At 34.9% G+C, this 19,937-nt stretch overlaps 1 long non-coding RNA gene across 1 annotated transcript in view; it reads right to left on the bottom strand.

Moving 5' to 3' along the window:
- Positions 1-8,430: 8,430 nt before the first annotated feature.
- LOC141278197 (uncharacterized) overlaps positions 8,431-19,937 on the bottom strand; it is a 29,416-nt gene continuing 17,909 nt past the window's right edge. The window contains exons 2-3 of the long non-coding RNA XR_012330544.1: positions 18,087-18,277; positions 8,431-9,094 (exon numbers count right to left, since the gene is read on the bottom strand). This is a non-coding gene — a long non-coding RNA (uncharacterized lncRNA). The remainder of the gene's footprint in view (positions 9,095-18,086; positions 18,278-19,937) is intronic.

Genomic DNA, 19,937 nt, shown 5'->3' with positions numbered 1-19,937 from the left:
GTCTGCCAGTGTGCTACATTTAAAATGTGTAATTTAATCTATGACAAAAGCTGAGTAGTAACAGAAACTTTGCATAGCTATTATCATTTTATTAAATTAGTAATAAGAGTGCATAATGAAAAATGAAAAACTTTTTATTTAAAACTTAATGGGAAAGCAGCTCACAAGCAATGCAAATTAAAAAGTGGTACATTTAATTTTAGACAGTTGAATAAAATCTATTAAGAAAAGCATATAATTGTCGGTAACTGTGGAATGACTTCAATAACTTTTTAATCAAAAAATTAGAATGACTATCAAATTTTCTAAGACTTTTAAAAGGATAAAATATTAGAATACAAAAAAAGTTTTATCAACTATTATGTCTTTAAAACAAGACATAAAATACTACTTTTAAATAGAAGAATGTCATGCCAATGTATTATTTGCTTCTTGGAGGAATTCTTTCTTTATATTTGAGGCATGGATAATGTCTAACGTAATTAGTCTGTTGTTTTATGAAGTTTGCTTTTTAGATAAATGTTAATGCCAGTGACAATTGGATCTCTTCCGCTATGCTACTTTTCACTTTGTTTTTTCGATGCACTGTGATTTGCTGAGAGACAGAACACTTCTTTCAAGATACAGCTATCACCTGGTGTTTGCTAAATCACTGTGAAATTCTTGCAACAGCTGTTTGTTCCTGGGGAAACATTCACTTCATATTGCAGCAATAAACTGATCATTGCCAATTAAATGCCCATTAATTGTGTAAGCAAGGATTACTGCCAGATGTTTACACTAGAAAGAAAAATATCCTTTGCTTTTTATTTTCCACTTATAGCCATCCCTTTTCATGTAAATAATTATGCCTTTTGTTTTTTATAATATGCCACAAATTTCAATTCAAAAATTAATAAAACAATCTCTCTTTGATTTAATAGAGGATGAGCTAGGGTGCGTCATTCATATAATAAAAAAGAACAAACTTGGGCAGAATCACTTTTTCAATACAAAAAAAATGCTCAAACATTACACAGTGATTCAAATTTTCTAGGTTGTTTTATTTGCTATATCACATATTTCCTAGAAACTGTCTTTCATTCTCTTTGTTCCATTTGGAATAATAAGCCTATGAATTTGTGTTCTTAAAAGTTGAGATAAAACAGACTCTCTTACATAGTCTATAATGGAGAAGAAAACTAAAAATAAGGAATCCAAATGAAATAAAGCAGGTGGCGTTTTTTAATTTTTAACTAAATCTCACTGCCTTTATATTTACCTGGGGCTTCATTCTGTCTCAAAATATTAAGTTCTTTTCCAGAAGGCAGTAGTGATGAAAATGAAACATACACTTAATAATACATTGTCTCAAGTAATTTATTTCTCACCAAAACAAAATGGAAAGTAAATATTAACCATAATGAATATATTTATTACCTCTTTTAGTGCCTAAATTCATGACAAAAGTTAAAGAAAAAAAGGGCTTCCATGGCAATACACACCTATAAATCACGCTTTTTGAGAGGAGAGCTTTCACAGAATACATCATGTACATATTTCCTTGCAGTTGTGCCTTCATGCTTTTATAAGGAATAGCAAATTCATATACACGTCCTCCCTGTTAGAGTCACTGATCCCAACCCCTCACACCCCGGCCATACAATGTATGCAAACAACAGCAACAAAAAGATTAGGTGGTGTTCTGTTCCTCACCAGATTGAACCACACCTCCTCTTTGGAAGGTGATCACAGGACACATTCAGAGCTGCGGAAGACATGAAACAGTAGCATCTGGCTCCTTAAATATCTCCACAGGCGTTTGTAATGGCATCTTTGAAGTTTTCTCTGCATCTGTCACATGTTTAGACTGCACATTGACTGCCCCAGCTGAGCACGATTTTGATTCTTTGAGACTTTGAATAGTGTAATCTGTTTAAGAATAAGGCTCAGGAAAATCCCTCATAATATCCATACACAAGCTCTTTCATGATTCAAAAAAGGGGGTCCTCATTCCCATAACTGTTATTTTTTATGCTGAAATGATGCCAGCCTTTGAGTTAATAATACAGCCTACAATTATATTCCAGCTTTGCACACTTTTTGAGAACCTGTACTCAAAAATCACATCTTGTCTAGTTTTGTTTTTTTTTTAAACCAGTATTATAGAAATTACTACTTGAGGAGAAGACCTCTGAAAATGTGATGTGTGCATAATCCTCTTGCCACCTGATTATAAAGGAAATCTGACCACTGTCAACTCACTTTGAAAATCATTTTTGATTCAACCTACCGAGCACCAAGTGCATCAAGTGCAGAATATAAGAATAAAGGGTGATTTGACTTCATTGCTAGTTTGAGTGTTTTTGACTTTGTCTCTATTAAATGAATACACTTCTAACAAGTCATGAAGACTCTACTTAATCCACCTCCATATGTGTACAGACTATTTCCTACTATTAGTGGATACTCAAGATATATCAAACATCCCCATAAATACAAATTGGGACTATCAAGTATAGCTTCATTCCCTCCAGTTCCACAGTTGCCCTATTTTAAATTTTTCAAGTTGACGAAATCTTCTTGGTGTCTGGAAACTGAGTATTTCCAATATTTCTCTTTTCATCAATTGAGCAAAATATCTAATAAATTCACTGACACTAGGTTATCAAAGGCTTAATATTTTACTCTCCCTTTCTATTTTAACAGACCACATGAGGCAGGTAAATGCTTCTAATGACTACTTTGAGCATGTGTATGTACACATGAACAAACACTAAAATAAACAGAAAACAACAGCTGTTTTAAGACAAAAAATTTTTCAAGCCACATTAAATTATATTATTTTGGCCATCATTTTCTATGTTTATAAGATTACCCTGACTGTATATGGTATTTCATATAATTCATGAAGAGTTTCATTTTCTTCCTTTTGTATCATAAAGACCATCACATTTAACTTTTAAAATGCAAATATAAAAACCAGCACCAGGAGAAGCTGACACAGCACACTCCTACCTTCTTCACAGTACATTATCAAGAGAAATTAGACTATTTACACAAATGAGTTGACCAATGGATTTCAGTAACCAGAACCCTGGGGTGAGGCATAGTGTGTGATACAAATGAATATGAAACAGCTGGGAGAAATGGGAACTATTTGTAAATAAGAAATCCAGTTCAATTAATACTGTCAATTAATCTGGAGAATTAATCATGTTCAATTTGTCCTCCTGAAATGTTTCCAATCACTACAGAGTGTGTAGCAGATTCTTTCTTCTCCTTTCTGCCAATTTGAGGGTAATTCTCTTTAAAGTCTTAGATTATGAAGGGCACTGTTTCTACCACAAAGTTCACCATATCATGATATGGCTTTGTTTATGTTTGTGACCTTCATTATATGTCTGTCCAATACACAAATATGCAATTTGCCTGCATATGTGCCTTCATATTTACACAACTCTGTCTCCCAATTCAGATTTGGGGGAATGGTTAGTGTAAAATGCTGGGCTTGGGGATTCTGACTGAATCCATGTCATGGCCCCAAATATAGTACAAAATACAAAAATATCAAGAGTATGCTGGGACTTTCCTGGGTGAGACTCTGCACTTCCACTGCTGGTGGTGTGGGTTTGATCCCTGGTCGGGAAACTAAGATCCCACATGCTTCCCAGTGTGGGGGAAAAAAAAAAAAAGAGTGTGCTACACGCTCTCAGAAAAGATAATAATACAAGACCAAAGTGGGGAATTGTGGATTCACTGGTTTAGAGCCCACTGTTCTTCACAAATTAAGAACACAGAGAAATGTCTACCATGAACATACTTGGCAATTATGGTGCACCCGTAAATGATAAAGGCTACTTTGGCATTGATTGGCAGGAAATGATGTGAAGCATGAATGAGAACTCTTTTTCAAGGAATAACTTATAATCTTACTTTTATCTTTGTTTGCAGGCATCCATGCCACTCAGTTTTTTTCCTCATTTCCTTTATGGATAACTAAGGAAGAGTTCTGGAACAAGGTACTGATTTTTATGATAGTTAAAAAGAAACCTGAATGACAAATTACTTTGTATCGGAAGAATTAAGGTTTAAAAAATGAAGCTAGAAAAGACTCTAGGAGAAAGATTTTTATAGATTTTGAAGGGAGATATAGAGAGGAAGCTTCAGATAAAACATGCAGTTACTTATATTAATTTAACCATGTATTTATTCAAGAAACATTTATTAAGTCCATACTGTGTTCCAAGGATTGTGGGAAAGTATAGTGTAATGGGAAAAAAATAATTATTAAAGATTTTAATTCTGGTTCTTCCACTAACTGTCTGCTAACCAGGAGTAGGCCACTCTACTTTTATGAGCACTAATTTTCTCATTTGTAAAACAAGAGTGAAATAGATATCTAAGTATCTTCCAGCTCTGAAGCTCATTACTGAATTTTTCATTTTTCAGTCAGATACTGTGCTATATCATACATGTAAGCCCATGGGTCTGCACATTGTTGCTCCAGACACCTCAAACTGAATAGGGTATTTCCCACTCTCAAAATCCAGTTTATAGGGGCTTCCCTGGTGGCGCAGTGGTTAAGAATCTGCCTTCCAATGCAGGGGACGCAGGTTCGTGCCCCGGTCCGGGAAGATCCCACATGCTGCGGAGCATCTGGGCCCGTGAGCCATGGCCGCTGGGCCTGAGCTTCCAGAGCCTGTGCTTCGCAACGGGAGAGGCCACAACGGTGAGAGGCCCGCATACCGCAAAATAAATAAATAAATAAATCCAGTTTATATCATGAAATTACTCTGATATTAGTCCTCAAATACAAAAATGTTGGAAGAATGAAACACCTAATACTTAGAAAGGGGGCACAAAAAAGAGATACCTCAGAATGCAAGCAGTAGAACCTCATATCCAGAATGAAAGGTGCACCTCCAAATTTAGCACATGAATTTGACAAAACCCCATGTGTTTCATGAGACCTTAGTCCCCCAGTAACTTCCAGAAGAAAAAAGTCTGGATGAAATGAGTCTAAGACATTCTTTATGCTACTAATCTTAAAGGTTCAGGAATGACAGTTGTAAAAATTCTTACAGTTAAAAAAAAAGTTTAAAGTTTATTTTTCCAAATTTATCTAAGCATATGACTGTAAAATCCAATTTAGAAAACATTGCAGCAGGATATTAAACAAAGATTTTGCTGAATTTTTTTTAGGAAAAAACCTAAGGCATTTAGGGCTAGGACATCAAAGAAGATTCCATACTGTAGCCTACACAGAAAGGCACATAACCAGGAGTGTTCTTGGTTGTTAAACTACCAGCATCCCACAAACTTCAGTATTTGTGATATGAGTCAAAGGGAAGTCAGGTGAGTGCCAAATGCCTCTTATCTTTCATGGAGAACAGACTGTTTTAATGAGTAGCTACTAGTGCAAAGAACACAGATTTTTGAAGTCTAGATGCACAGTACAATGACTACAAAGTTCCATGGAAAGGTGATTTTAGATATAATTGGATTGGATCTTGGTTCTTATCTTTTATCAAGCATATGTTCTCAAACAGTTGAAGGGTAGATTTCCAATTTTCTAGCTCAAAGAGGGATCTGTACGGGAGAAAGTGAGGCTTGGGCCTGGCCAGAAGAGCTGGCAGCCTCTTCTTGGGAAGTAAGGAAGTAGAAAGCAAATTTCTGCATCTACGATATCCTTTCTACCCAATCTGGTTTGGGACAGCAAAACACGCATCATGTTTCATTTTGTGAATCACTCCAGCAGAACCGTTAACAGCCTTTATTAATACTTAACCCAGAGCAGAAAACTGCCACCAGGGTAGACCAAAGCATGGCCAGGGCAGAGCTGAACCACTCAGAAGCACCCAATTAGTAGACAAATTTGCCCCCATCGTGTCACTACTCTTGCAGAAACATGATCTCACATCCATTTTACCTAACTGAATTTTTTGGACCCAAGTTATCACTTACTGGTAAAGTTTTACTAGATATAAACTTAACATTCATGATAACGAGCTCAGTGGCCATGACCACACTGACCAACTTCTCTGGAAAGAAGTTTCTTGGATAGTTGTTTAATAATCACCTCCTGGCCCTTTGAATCATTTTGGAATGATTCTCCTGCAAAGATGTAGAAAAACTGATAAACAGTGTCTTAAATAAGAGGAGCTAATTTTTCTCACATAGGAAAAAAAAAACAAAAAACAAAACCAGCTGCTACTGCTGACACTGAATACTGTTTAACTAGCTCAATAATTCAGGTCCAGGATATCTATTTTTTGGCCTTTCCTTCATGGACACAAGACTGACACTACAGCTCAGGCATCATTTCTACATTCAAAGCTGGATGAGGGTAAAGGATAATATTAGCCACAAGTGTCATTATTACCACTGAAAGCAATAGGCTTACCAGCAGGTTTCCACAGATTTTTACTTCAGTCCAAACTATCACATAGTCAAGAGGGAGTCTAGGAATGCATATATCAAAAACCAGGAGAGCAAGGATGGTCAAAGGGTTCAGAGCAGCCACAAAGAATGACATATCCCCTCTGAACATAATTTCACATTCTATGGTTATAATTACAGAGCCTTACAAAAGTATAAAAGCTGAAGACAACTATCTAAATAACCCTATGACATTTCTTTCTCCCTGACAAAAAAGGCGGGCTTTTAAATTTCAATTTAAAGCAATGTTGTTGGTGTTTTCCTACTTAAATGAGTTGTGAATAACATTGATTTACATAAAGCAATGTAAATCCTTAACAATGTCAATCTCCATTGATGAAATCTCCGTGAGGAACTGCTGATAATTTAATTCAAATCCAAGGTTTCTCTCCTTGCTCATGACTGTATTTCATGACGTTTCTAGGGCATTCTCAATTGCTTGTTGCTTCAGTATGATGGTCGACAACACCTCTTTTACTTTCAAAAGTGTTCTGGCTTAGACAATAAATTATATGGTCACCTGATCCACTACTTTATGTTAATGCTTTTCAAGTTTACATTATTAGAACATATCATGACCCTGAACTACAGAACTCCATTGAGAGACGCCTTCATGATATCTCCACTGAAAAGCTCCACCAAAAACTCAACTATGCCAAAGAGAACTTGTGCCATGAGTTCAATGGTTCTCACCAAGTCTTGTTTCCCTTAGTGACTATCAGGGAGGGGCCTGAAAGATTGGACAAGGGACCCAGCACTTTCCTTTAAGTACATGCTTGAACTGCTGACTTAGCTCCGTTTCCGTGCACTTCCAGAGTGTCCCTACCTATAAGATAGTGAAGAATGGGCAACCAAGGTTAGCTTCATGCTAGACATTTCAAATTGGGATTGCCTGATATCGGAAAAGGAGGCAATAAAAGAAAAAATTTTGAGAACATATTCATGCTCCAACCAGGATCACTCAGATAATCTGAAGAAGTCAATTTAACATGACTTTCTCAATTGGGTTTATGAGAACCACAGATTCAGAATTAACCACAGATTCAGAACTAGAAGTAGATATACAACAAGCACAAGAATTACAAGAAGTTAGAACCCTTCCTGTGTCTCTTTTCTAGAGCATTGAAGGCAGCCCTGTACTTTTGGGGCCCCTCTGCTAACTCTTAGCCATTCCCGCTGTCAAGACAGCAGTGTGAGAGTAAAATCAGCTCACAGAGCAGAGGAAGATGCTCCTATCAATGAGCATCTATCCAGCAGGAAAGGCAGAAACAAAAGATTCTTCTTTGCCCTCGCCTATTACCCCCGCAGGTGAGCCACCACTTTATCCTAACCATTTACTCCTCATTTGTCTAAACTCACAATCTCTCACCAAACAACTGTAAGAGCCTCCTCACTGCCCTGCAACTATCCCACCCAACAGATCAGAGGGATATTTAAAAATAAAAATTAATTAATGTTATTTTTCTGTTTAAAGCTCATCAATGATTTCTCATTGCTTTCAGAATAAAGATCCAAATTTTACAATGGCCTACAAGATTCTTCATAAACTGGTCTATGTCTATTTCTAAATGATCATTTTAAACCACTTTCCCCATATTCACAAACATTTTACTACGTTGGACTTTGTTCGGTTCCTTGAAAGCACCATTTTCCCTTCCATCTTAATATCCTGTTCAATCTGCTTCAAATAGTCTCCACTATCTTCTTTGACACTTTCCATCTTTCAGACTTCATCTCAAACATCATTTCCTCAGGGAAACTTTCCCTACACTTCAAGACTAACTCTTTCATACGTGAAATATACTCTTGTACCTCATAAATTTTCCTTTGCAGCACTCAACCTAAAGTTTATAAGTTTATACTACTGTATGACGATATGATCACAAATTATCTCTTCTGCTAAACTTTCTTTTCATTGTATCGCTAGCATAGTGGCTGTTGCATAGTATGTTTTCAATAAATATTTATTAAATACTTGAATGAATATCAATATAATACAGATAACATGTCATACTCTTTATTGCCAACAGACATTTCAAGTGAAAGTCATCCTTCTAAAAGATAATCTTAAAGGGTAAAATTATTATACTACACTGGACTATCTATCCCAGCCCAGTGTGGCTTAAGAAATTAAATCATTCTTCTTTTATGATGGTTTAATAAATAAGTTTAAGTAAATATTAGGTCATTGGTTCATATAAGAACAAAATCAACATGGTGCTACACATGAAAAACTATTATACATAATAAAAAAAAACAACTAGACACTCTTAATTGTTCAACACTTAATTTAGGAGCCAAGCAGGGAAAAAAAAAAGGGGTTAAAATTTATTGGCTCAGTCTACTACTCTGGACCAACTAGCCTAAGTCACTTACAGTTTTCTAGAGATCCAGTAAGCATTCATCAATTAAAGAAAATTTTTTAAAAAATTAAGAGAAAAAGATAACTCGTCAAAATGACTTAATTTCAGAAGTATAACAAGCTACTTATTCAGCCTCAGCTTGATACCTGGTGAATAAAACTGATTGGTATGTTACTGACCATAGTTCACATAATGTGGCAGGTTGAGTCTCAAAGGTCCAAGATAAGGACTGTAGAGGGTTCTAATGTCAGAGATTGCAGTCAACAGTTTTCTTGGGGGGCAGTGCTGCGAGGTCAACTTCAATTGTCAAGCTGAAAGAAGTTACAGTGACAAATATGAGTCAAGTATTCTTATTTAACAGAAGAGGATTTAAGTCTATTACCTAGACATTAGTGCTGTTGTAAAAACTTAACAAGTAAATTAAAAATTGCTTCAATTATATTTATTTTAGGTTCCTAAAATTTTAATGCAGAAAAAACATTCTACTTTGAATATGCTATTAGTAGCCATAGAAATTCTATATTTAATTAGATTCCATCATATCTTTAAATTATTTTAAGTATAAGAAAATGAGAATATGTTCATTATTGAATGAACATATAGTGTTCGTCATAATTTGGTTTATCATTCATGCTGTGTTTATTAGCACATATAGCTAACTAGAACACACCTTTCTGCTTTTGAATACTGTTTATATTTTGAGGATTAGATTTTAAAATTAGAAACCTGGAAAAAATTTAAACTGGTAATTTGTCTACCAAAAATGTGTAAAAATAAAACCAATTCTTTCCAGCCTGCTGATACAGCTAAATAAAGGTAATTCCTACATTGAAAATCATTCCATTTGTGTTTTAGCATAAGTTTGTAGTAAAATAAAATCAAACTCAGGCTTAGCCATTTATCATATTTAGGTTATAAGAATATGTTCAATTCAGTGGTCATTAAGCTTGACCTTAGGTAGCAGTTTTTTGCAAACATACTTCTAATTTTGAAATCTTCTGGAAAGAGCATATGAATCAATAATAATGAATAAAATAAAGGAAGTACGTATGTACTCTTCAATATTTAAATTAATAGTGAATATTATAAATAATATAAAATTATCATTGTGGATGTTTCTCTTCTACACTTGCCACTAAATTTTACAATTTCCTCGTCCCTGTTAGTAAGAATATTAACCAAATAAGTATCAACTAAAGAGTGAAACTCAGTAAACTCCTTGCACAGGGATTTGCAATTGTTGCAGGGGTGTGACGTCTCAAAACCAAAAACCTAAGTAATCATTAGCAACATGAATACTAAGGACCATCATCACCTGAGCCTCGTTTCCCAATAAAAATCCTGGAAAGTTGAGAAAAGGGCAAAGAAAATGTATATATGGAGAATAGAGATGGGAGGATAAAAAGTTAAGAAAAGGCAAATTTTATAATACAAGTGATGAAGAATTTTTACTCTAAATGAAAACTCTCCTCCATGTATGATATTTTGGAATTATCTTCAGCCAAAAAAATGCCAGGTGTATTAAAAAAGATTTTGTAGTTAATAAGCCAAGGAGTGATTCTAAGTACCTTCCCCACCGTAACCCACCTTAAAGGAAATCTTGCCAATAATTGTGTAAATGAGACTTTTCCTAACAGTTGATAGAAAGATAATTACCTAACAGGAATTTTCAAAGTTATAAAGGCTCATGGTAGTTTAGAGTAATCTTATTAAAAATCAAATTCACGACATCAACAGATCCTTCCTGTGCCATGTAATTACATTACAGACACTTAATTGAAATAAACTGGAAATGAAACCTGGCCTAGTACAGGCATGCACTGATGGTTAAGACTCAGCAGGGTGGTACCAGTTCATTAAATGTAGTCTTCACATATGTCTGCCATCACATTTTAAGAAAATACTAAAAGTAAGGACATCTGTCTGCCCATCACATTTTAAGAAAATAGTAAAAGGACACTAACTCAATTAAACACATATATATATATAAACACTTAAATACAATTTCTCTTATAGAGGTAAAACACACTTGAAAACACTGATATAGATAAAAGGAGTTTATGACTTTATGTGAAAACTAGTTTTCTTTTCTCATAGTTACTTAGAGACAAAAAATTACATACCAGAGAATTAAACATTCCTAATGACAATATATGAATTTATACAAAAATAATTAACAAAAAGTCCATATTACAAAGATGTGTAAGTCTTATGCTTTGGTTTCTTAAAGTGCTGAGAAGTGACCATAAGCCTGCTCAAACTCCCAGTGGCATCTTAAGTACATCATCAGTCACTGAAAGGCCGGAGCTAGAAGGTCAGACGGTACTTAGGTTAGCATATTGTTGCTAACCTAAGTACCATCTACTCTGGATTCTGAAAGCTCCTTAGGAAAGCAAGCCAACTAGAATTTTCTCATATTGTTCCACCCAGGAGAATAAATTTATCTAGGCATAAATTTTATAAGTTGTACCTTAAGCTCAAATAAACTAACCCGAAAAGTGATTTTCTGCTTGTGTGTCTGTGGCATTGGGCACAAGGGATCAGGTCAACCTAACAAGTGGACAAGTATTTGGGAACAGCTCAAGTATATTTATTAATTAATAATCATTTATTTAACCCCTTTATATAAATGTTGCACAATCCAAACAAAGAAATCTCTGCATGGGAGCTAAGTGGCCCTGGGCCACTGGGCCTAGCAGAGCAAGGCTGGTACCTCAAAGCAGGTGGAAGATAAGAGGGGCAGCTGCAGCATCAGCTGCGAAGGTGAGAAGAAAAGACCTAGCCACAGGCCTCCAATGACAGTGCAGGCCGTGAAAGGGATTCCTTACCTCCTGCAAAATTTCTGGGAATGGAGTACTAGGAATTTTATAACATGAAGGAACTAAATTCCAATTTTATTGTTTTTATATTCAGATGAAGTAAGTTTAAGTTAAATATTCAGTATATTCTATGTTCAAATCACATTTCTCATATCTATAAATTTCAGAGAAAAAACTTAACATTTTTGGTTCTATATAAAAGCAACACGTTTATACTGTATATATACTAAAAAGAAATCTTTTAGATATAGTAGCACAAAATTACTAACAAGAAATATCTAGGGCTTCCCTGGTGGCGCAGTGGTTGAGAGTCCGCCTGCCGATGCAAGGGACACGGGTTCGTGCCCCGGTCCGGGAGGATCCCGTATGCCGCGGAGCGGCTGGGCCCGTGAGCCATGGCCGCTGGGCCTGCGCGTTCGGAGCCTGTGCTCCGCAACGAGAGAGGCCACAACGGTGAGAGGCCCGCGTACCGCAAAAAAAAAAAAAAAAGAAAGAAAGAAAAAGAAATATCTAACATCTCTCTTTGAAAAACCCTAAGACAAAGGTTTTTGTTTGGCATTGACTGACTAACTTGTAGTGAAGAAAATATAATAATTTATGACAATCATTTAAAAACTTTTATCCTTCTTAATAAAGTGTGGACTTAAAATCTTTACAATAAATTTGCTAAAGCATTTTTCTTTCATAAATACACATTTTTCATATAATCCTTATTTTTAAAAACTAATACCAAAGGGGACTGCCTAGTTCACTTATAACTGTTTGAATTCATAGTTGGTTTGATTTGGCAGCTCAACACTGAAACATAATGTGAAACATAATTTTTTTTTTCTTTCTGCTTGGCCTTCTGTAGAGTCGAATTCATCCTAAATTTGGTTTTCCTTATTGAGACAAAATGGTCAAAGTAGTCCTCTGAATAAAGGCACTTTCCAGGAGAAGAGTTTCTGTATTGTAGAAGATCCAGCAAAAGTTGTCAGTTTAGTTCTGATCACACCAGCCCTGAAAGCATTCCTGTGGCCAGAGAAATGCCGTGTGCCAATTGGCTAAAGCCTAGGTAACTAAACTAATCACCATGGAAAGAGGTGAATGGGGCACTGGCTTTCACTAATCAAGGACCACTGGCGTAAAGTCAATTCCATCCAAATTTTAGTGTCTGCACTATAGTGAAGGGGTCGAATAACAGACACCATTTCATGTCTACACCAAAGCTATTTCCTTCCTTCTTTCTAATCAGACTTCATTGCTGATTGGAGAGCAAACAGAGATCCCTTGATCTCAGGCATGGGATTGTGACCTAGTTCTGGCCAGTGAGATGTAAGGGTACATTTATAGGAAAGCTATTGCCTGTTTCCTCCCTTTCAACTCAATCACGCATAGATGAGGATTGGAGTAAAATGTTGAAAATATCCAAAGAAAGTCCATAAAAAATGTAGATATTCCCCCCCATGTCATTCTCTACTCTGAAATTGCTGTGCCACTAAATATCTGCAGCAACTGAAATGCCACTTTGCTACAGAATGTATGACCCTTTCATCACTGCCAAGTCTGTGTGGCCTGGAGAAGCACAGACTACAACATGTTGGCACAATATAGAAATAAAATGAAGATGATAGATGTATGCTGATAAAATGCAAGCTCCAGTCAAGAATAAGTATCAAAAAAGAGTGGGCTGACTTTCTTGAAAATTCTGGAACACATGTACTTAAGGGCTATATAACTTTTGGTGAAAACGCAGACACACTGAGGCCAGCAGAAACATGGGGGTGAGTGCAATACTAATGGAAAAAAATAGTATTGAAACATCCAAAATTTCCTTCCCATCCCTGTCCCTTTAGAAAAACTTGTTCTGTCTACTAACCTGAAGAGGATGGCTCCATATATTATATAATGACCTCATTCTTCAGGTCTGGGCTGGTTGGACCTGAAATGGGCAACTGACCTAGAATGAGTGAATCCATTGGCTGACTCAAATGAATAGTCAATTATTTTTCTCAACTCAAAAATATGAATAATGAATTTGAGACTCTGAAAAAGTTAAGGTTAAACTACATTAATGTTAGAGTGGAAACTACAGTGAAGGTACAGAAGCTCCTGCTACTTACGGCATAGATATATGCTGATTCTTTCCATTTCTGAGCTTTCTCTATATCCATTTATCCCATAATTTCATGATATCCTTAACGTATAATGAGTACATGAAATACTTAGTACCTTCTTTTTATCATTGATAGTTCTTTTTAACCACATCTCTACAAAGACTTTGAGTATGACAATTCCATCATTAGAAATAGGTATGTCTATCTTTTTTTACCTTTTTATTATGAAAATGTTAATATATACAAAAGTAGAAAACATAAATAAATGAACTGTCAGGTACCTATCATTCAGCTTCCATAATTATCAACATTTTAGGTAGTAATTTTTTATTTACTTTAAAAAATTGTATTAGTTGGGGGTCATCCTGAAATATGCATTCTTTACAAACTTGAAACTTTGGGGGTTAATTTATTATCAATTAGCAAGATAGTCTAAAAAAATCTGACTTTTTAAAATGAATTTCTGAATTTTGCTTTGCTAACGAAGTTATACTTACACACATTAAAAACAAACAAACAAACAGAACATGATTCAGTATTCTTAGGTAGGTTGCTATTTTGTAGGTAAAATATAATGTATCTGGTAATGTAAATGATACATTTTTATTTTATTTCCATTAATTAATTGTTAAAACAAGTTACTGTATACTCAGAGGGTATTTATTTTCTATTAAACTTGATTCTCACCTTCTTTCAATATATTTTTTAAGAAGATATTATTTGCAATATGTTTTCCGGTTTTAAATGTTTTATAGTAAATTTTTTGAAGTTTTATTTTGTATTATCTACATCTGTATGGGGCCTTAAGCACTTTGCAGTTTGGAGTGGATAAAAGCATACAATGAACAACATTATTATTGCTAAATTTTAAGGCATCTTTTTAGTATGCAAGAACCAGAAGTAAATCTCTCTCTTGTTCTATGTATTTGCCCAGCAGCCTTCTGGAATTAGTATATAATAATTTTGCAATCTCACACTTATGCACATGCAATTACATAAATTTTGGGAAAAGTACTAAGTAAGGATATCAAGAAATAAGGATTTTAATAATACTAAGAAAGCATGCATGCCAATCCAGGATCTGCTACAAAATAGCTGGTGATCTTGACAAGTCATTTGGCCTCCCTGGGGCTCAGTTCTCTTATATTTGAAGTGTGCAATTTAGACTATTTACATGACATTTAATTTTCTTTCAATTCTAAAATTTGATGTCTAGCTATCTTTTTTATAATGAACAAATAGACCTTTTTCTTTGTTAAATACCATATTGAAAGTTAAAGGAAATCTTTCCTCCTCTTCAATGATTTCACTCATAGCTTAGAAAAAAATTTTTTTTTAATATTTATTTATTTTACTTATTTATTTGGCTGGGCCAGGTCTTAGTTGCAGCATGCTGGATCTAGTTCCCTGACCAGGGATTGAGCCCAGGCCCCCTGCATTGGGAGTGCTGAATCTTACCCACTGGACCACCAGGGAAGTCCTAATAGCTTAGAAAATCTGAGCTTCAGAATGATCATTTGTAGTATATGTACTTAAGAAATTGATGCTCTAGTTATTTAAACATTTGGATTTGGACAAAATTTTCTCTTCACTCTTGAGATGCTTTAACCGCCAAAGTTATAAGATCTCAGCAAAAAATAGAAAACTATTTTGCAAAGATTACCTCCTGCTTTAGAAGAGGGTATCTTAGATTACTTCAAAAACAAGGGTCTAGAGTTATAATAATTATTCCATTCAGGCAATTGGTATTCATAGAAAAGAGCTGGAGTTAAAAAAAAAAAAGTTCAGGTAAACCTATTTATCTTAACATTTCATTAAATGTTAATTTGTGAATTTAACAGGAAAGTATCTTTCAGCCTTTATAGAATTTTGTTGTTGTTGTTAAATAAGAAGCCTTAAAAATGTCATTTCATCTCCGGTGAAAAGTGGATCAATATCTAGATATGTGCTGTGCAATGTGGTTCCACTTGTCACCTAGATTACTGAGACCTTGAAATGTGGTTAGTGCCAATAAGGACTCAGTTTTTAAATTTTAATTTAATTTAAAAATTAAGGAAAAACTCTTTAAGTATGTGTGAAACAACTTGTAGGCATGGTTCCATTTTTTCAGTTATAAATTTTATGAAGTCAAAATACAGATTAAGTATTTCTGATTAAAATTTAGTGCCTTAATTGCAATGTAGAAAATGTAAAATACCCAAAAGAAAAAAAAAGTGCAAAATATACTGTGTTAAAAAATTGACTACAGGGGCTTCCCTGGTGGCGCAGTGGTTGAGAGTCCGCCTGCCAACGCAGGGGACACGAGTTCGTGCCCCGGTCCGGGAAGATGCCACATGACGCGGAGCGGCTGGGCCCGTGAGCCATGGCCGCTGAGCCTGCGCGTCCGGAGCCTGTGCTCCACAACGGGAGAGGCCACAACAGTGAGAGGCCCGCGTACTGCAAAAAAAAAAAAAAAATTGACTACATGTTGTAAATATAATATTTTGGATATATTGGTTTAAAATACATTATTAAAATTAACTTTATTCCCTTTTAGTTTTAATGACTACTAGAAAATTTAAAATTGCTTATGTGACCCAATCTATATTACTATTAGACAGTGCTGGTCTGGAGCATCGGGTCATTTGAAGAGAATATTTTTTAAGCAGCATCAGTTCTTACTAACTTTACTTACATAACATTCAATTCTGGGAGTGATTGAATAAAAATAATGGAGAACACCTGAGCTTAGATGAAATTATTTTTGTTCATCAGAAAAACTAATTAGAAGTATTTGAGGTTTTGTTTCTATCTCTAGAGAATAAATTTAGAATCACTAGCTGAATTTTTAAAAATATATCCAGAATTTTAGAATTGGAAAACACTTTACCTTATCCAAACTGTTAATTTTACTCAGAATAAAGTGTACTTCATCTTGTATTTCCAAGGTCATTTAGAAAGTTTGTGGTCAAATAAGAAGTAAAATTTCTAACTTGTAATCTATTTTGCCTAAGATTAAAAAGTATGAGGGAATTAACTATTTAAAGAATAATTTCAAGAAAAAAACTATCTAGCAAAGCTCATAAAAAATGTTTGTCTTAAGATTCTCTGAAAGTCCTTTCTGTACATAAATGGTCAAAACAACAGTTGATTTTAAAAAAAGAAGCATCTTCCTTTCAAAGATGTTTTACTTATTATATAATTAGCCAGTGTTCTTTCTCACTTTTCTCAAGTCTTTCTGAAAGATGTAACCCTACATCATAAGAGCCAATATTTAATATGGTTATCCATTGGAATATGAGTGGCCTACAAAGGGTTAAGTTTGGGAGCAAACTTAAGGCCAAACTGAATTTAAAAAGTTGCTGATGTCAAGTACCAGGTCTCCTGGGGAAACAACATACTGGCTGCACCACTGACTTGCCAATTAATCCAAGGAGCTGCATGGCCATTAGTTCAGGAAAGAGACGCTTGCTTGCCCTCTTGCCTAGAGGTAAGAGCTAGGTTTGCAGCTGCCAAGCAGCAGGATGACAGAAATAAATGGGGAGAGAGATTAGGACTAAGGATCTAAGTATTTCATTTTCTTCACTTGGCTTCAAAGGAAGACCCCAATGTCAAACAAACCATGGGATTTTGTGTAACATACAGAATATTCATTTATGATAAAAGTCTTCAAAATACAATTTTCTAAATGTCTTAAAATAGTATCAAAGTAGGCACATTTTATAAATTCTTACACAATTCTAAAACACTTCTTCAAATTTACCTGAAAGTTAGGCCCGTATCACTTTAAAGAGCTATAAAAAAGTTTTATACAATAAACATGTGCTATCTAAATCAAAGATGCCAAACTCAGTGAAGAAGTTAAACTGTGTGTGTTTATATTATTTGTACATTAGTATCTTATTCATTTTTTTCATACTTGCCTATTTTCTTATACACACTGAAGTCGGGGGTTCAGAATTCTTTCAATTGCTACATGATTAACTTTTCCATGGGAATTTCCACATAAGAAATGATGCAATGAAAATCACTATATTTGATCGTGACATTGAGAAACTGTTAGCAACACATACCTACTCTGAAGTTAATTAAGAACATCCTGGATATGCTCTTTGAGGAGGTATTTCATAGTAATTCATAGGAAAAAAATGAGTTCAACTGAAAGCATCCTACTAAATGGTTGAAATCTCAACTCTGTTCTTGTAAATTGTACCTCAGAAAAATCACAAGAGTACTGGGTCATGAAATGCAACTAATGAAGCCATTTAAATTATAGTTAGAAAAGTATTTGCAGCTTTCTCTTACCTGCAGTTACAGAAACATCACTGTACAATTAGCATATTATATCTAATACCTAAAATTTTTTGTCAGAGATGCATTGCCTTATTCTACATTATTTCATGTCTTACCTGTGGCCTGGTTCATGGCACAATACTCAGGAGATGAAACCTAGGCCTCACAGAACCTAGCTGGGTACCACTTTGTCCTGTGCCACCATTTTTGCACTGAATCAGAATGAAAAGTCTCGGGCAGTCGACAGCTTCATCACTGCTTCCAAGTTCAGGTTGGCTGGGCTCCCAAATCTCTTGGGGTGTGTTGGCTGCCAAAGCAAATTAGTCTCACTTTATCTTTGGGGCAGTGACTTTGCTAACTTTATTGACTGTGTGGGGCCTATAGGCCTTCCAACATAAGCAGAAGACATATTAACAAAAAATGTAGTTAAGATACTGATCCCCTCCACACCCAAAAATGGCACTAAGAATAATGGTGGAAAGAATAATTAGAAAAGCTATGAGGGAAGAAGAATCTAGTTAGAAAACATGAAAAAAGTCAGGGCTTAAATTATAGTTAAAAGTGGACAAAAGAGTAGGATAGAATTAATATAAGGAAACACTGACATTAGGCCTAAGTTCACAATCTGGCAAATACTAATGCTATTGGTGAAGCAAATGAAACAACAAATTATATCCAATACATACTATTAAATATGTATTTTTAAAACATGGTAGAGGGAGGAAAATAGAATAGAAGAAGCAATCAAATATGGAAATCATAGAAAAACTGAAGAGGCTTAAATAAGTCAACTGAAGAGTTCATGTAATACCATATAATACCAACAGAAATATCCTGCCCAAATAAAAATGTTTTAGATAAGCTTCCAGTCCCTGCCTTCTGTCTCCCAAGTTAGTGAGAAAATTGGAGGTTTGTCTGGGTGTGTGTATGTGTGTGCATACTTATAAGAGAACTCTTCTGATTATTTCAAATATGGAGTTTCTGAGAAATGGTGAAAAACATGCATTGTATCTCAAGTTGAAATGCTCCCAGAAATGGTTAACTGTGGACAGCTTTTCTCCCCTTTAGCAATGTTCCCTATAAATCTAGGGCAAAAGTTCAGAATGCCTGATCACCAGATATTCTTATTTGGTAGGTCTGTGATGGGGCCCAGGATAATTTCCTTTCTAAAAATACTCATCTCTAATAGCAAGAGAAGAGACTTTCTCATGTATCACTGCAGCTCCAGAACATTAAACAGCACTTGGCAAATGATAAATACCTAATAAATAGTTCATGAATGAATGAGTAAAAGAATTATTAATGATCAAATAGGTGAATGAAGTACACATGATTCTAATGTAAATTGTCCATGGACCAAGCTTTGTAAAACAGTGATCCAGAGTCTCTATTCTTCTTCTTTAATTTTGGAGAAGAGTGAAAAATATAATTTATTGCCATAACAGAGTGGTTAGGAGGTATGATTTACAACCTGTGGCATCTAGTTAATTGAGATAAATCTGGTTTACTACACTGTGTTTCAAAAATAATTGAACGCTATAGCAAAGATTTCTATAAAGATTTTTCCTTCCTCAGTGATGAAACATTTTTTTTCTTTCAGTTGGTAACTCAGACATTAGTGCTAAAGTTAGCTGTATAGAGTATAAGCTTGCTTAACTCCATAATGATTCCTCACTGTCAATCTTTCATCTCCACAGTTATTATCATGGATTCTCTGAACTCCATGCCTATGTTGACAAGCAACAAAAAATAAATTTAGTGAGAGTAAGCACAGATATGACAAGTTAATAGTATGCTTACTTATATGATCTGCTCCTGGTCACTGATCTCAAATATGTTTTTCCACTGTCAATGAAAGGTTAGGAAATGAAGAGTTAAGCAATAGCAAGATCTTGGAAGGGACTCCCGAAGTTCTGAATGTGAGGACTTAATATTGTGTCAGATCTCCTTTGTGATTTAAGATACAG

Source organism: Tursiops truncatus, chromosome 3, assembly GCF_011762595.2.
Source record: "Tursiops truncatus isolate mTurTru1 chromosome 3, mTurTru1.mat.Y, whole genome shotgun sequence".
NCBI classification, from domain to species: Eukaryota; Metazoa; Chordata; class Mammalia; order Artiodactyla; family Delphinidae; genus Tursiops; species Tursiops truncatus.
Note: the sequence above shows the minus strand (reverse complement) of the source record. Positions and strands in the feature narration are given on the sequence as shown.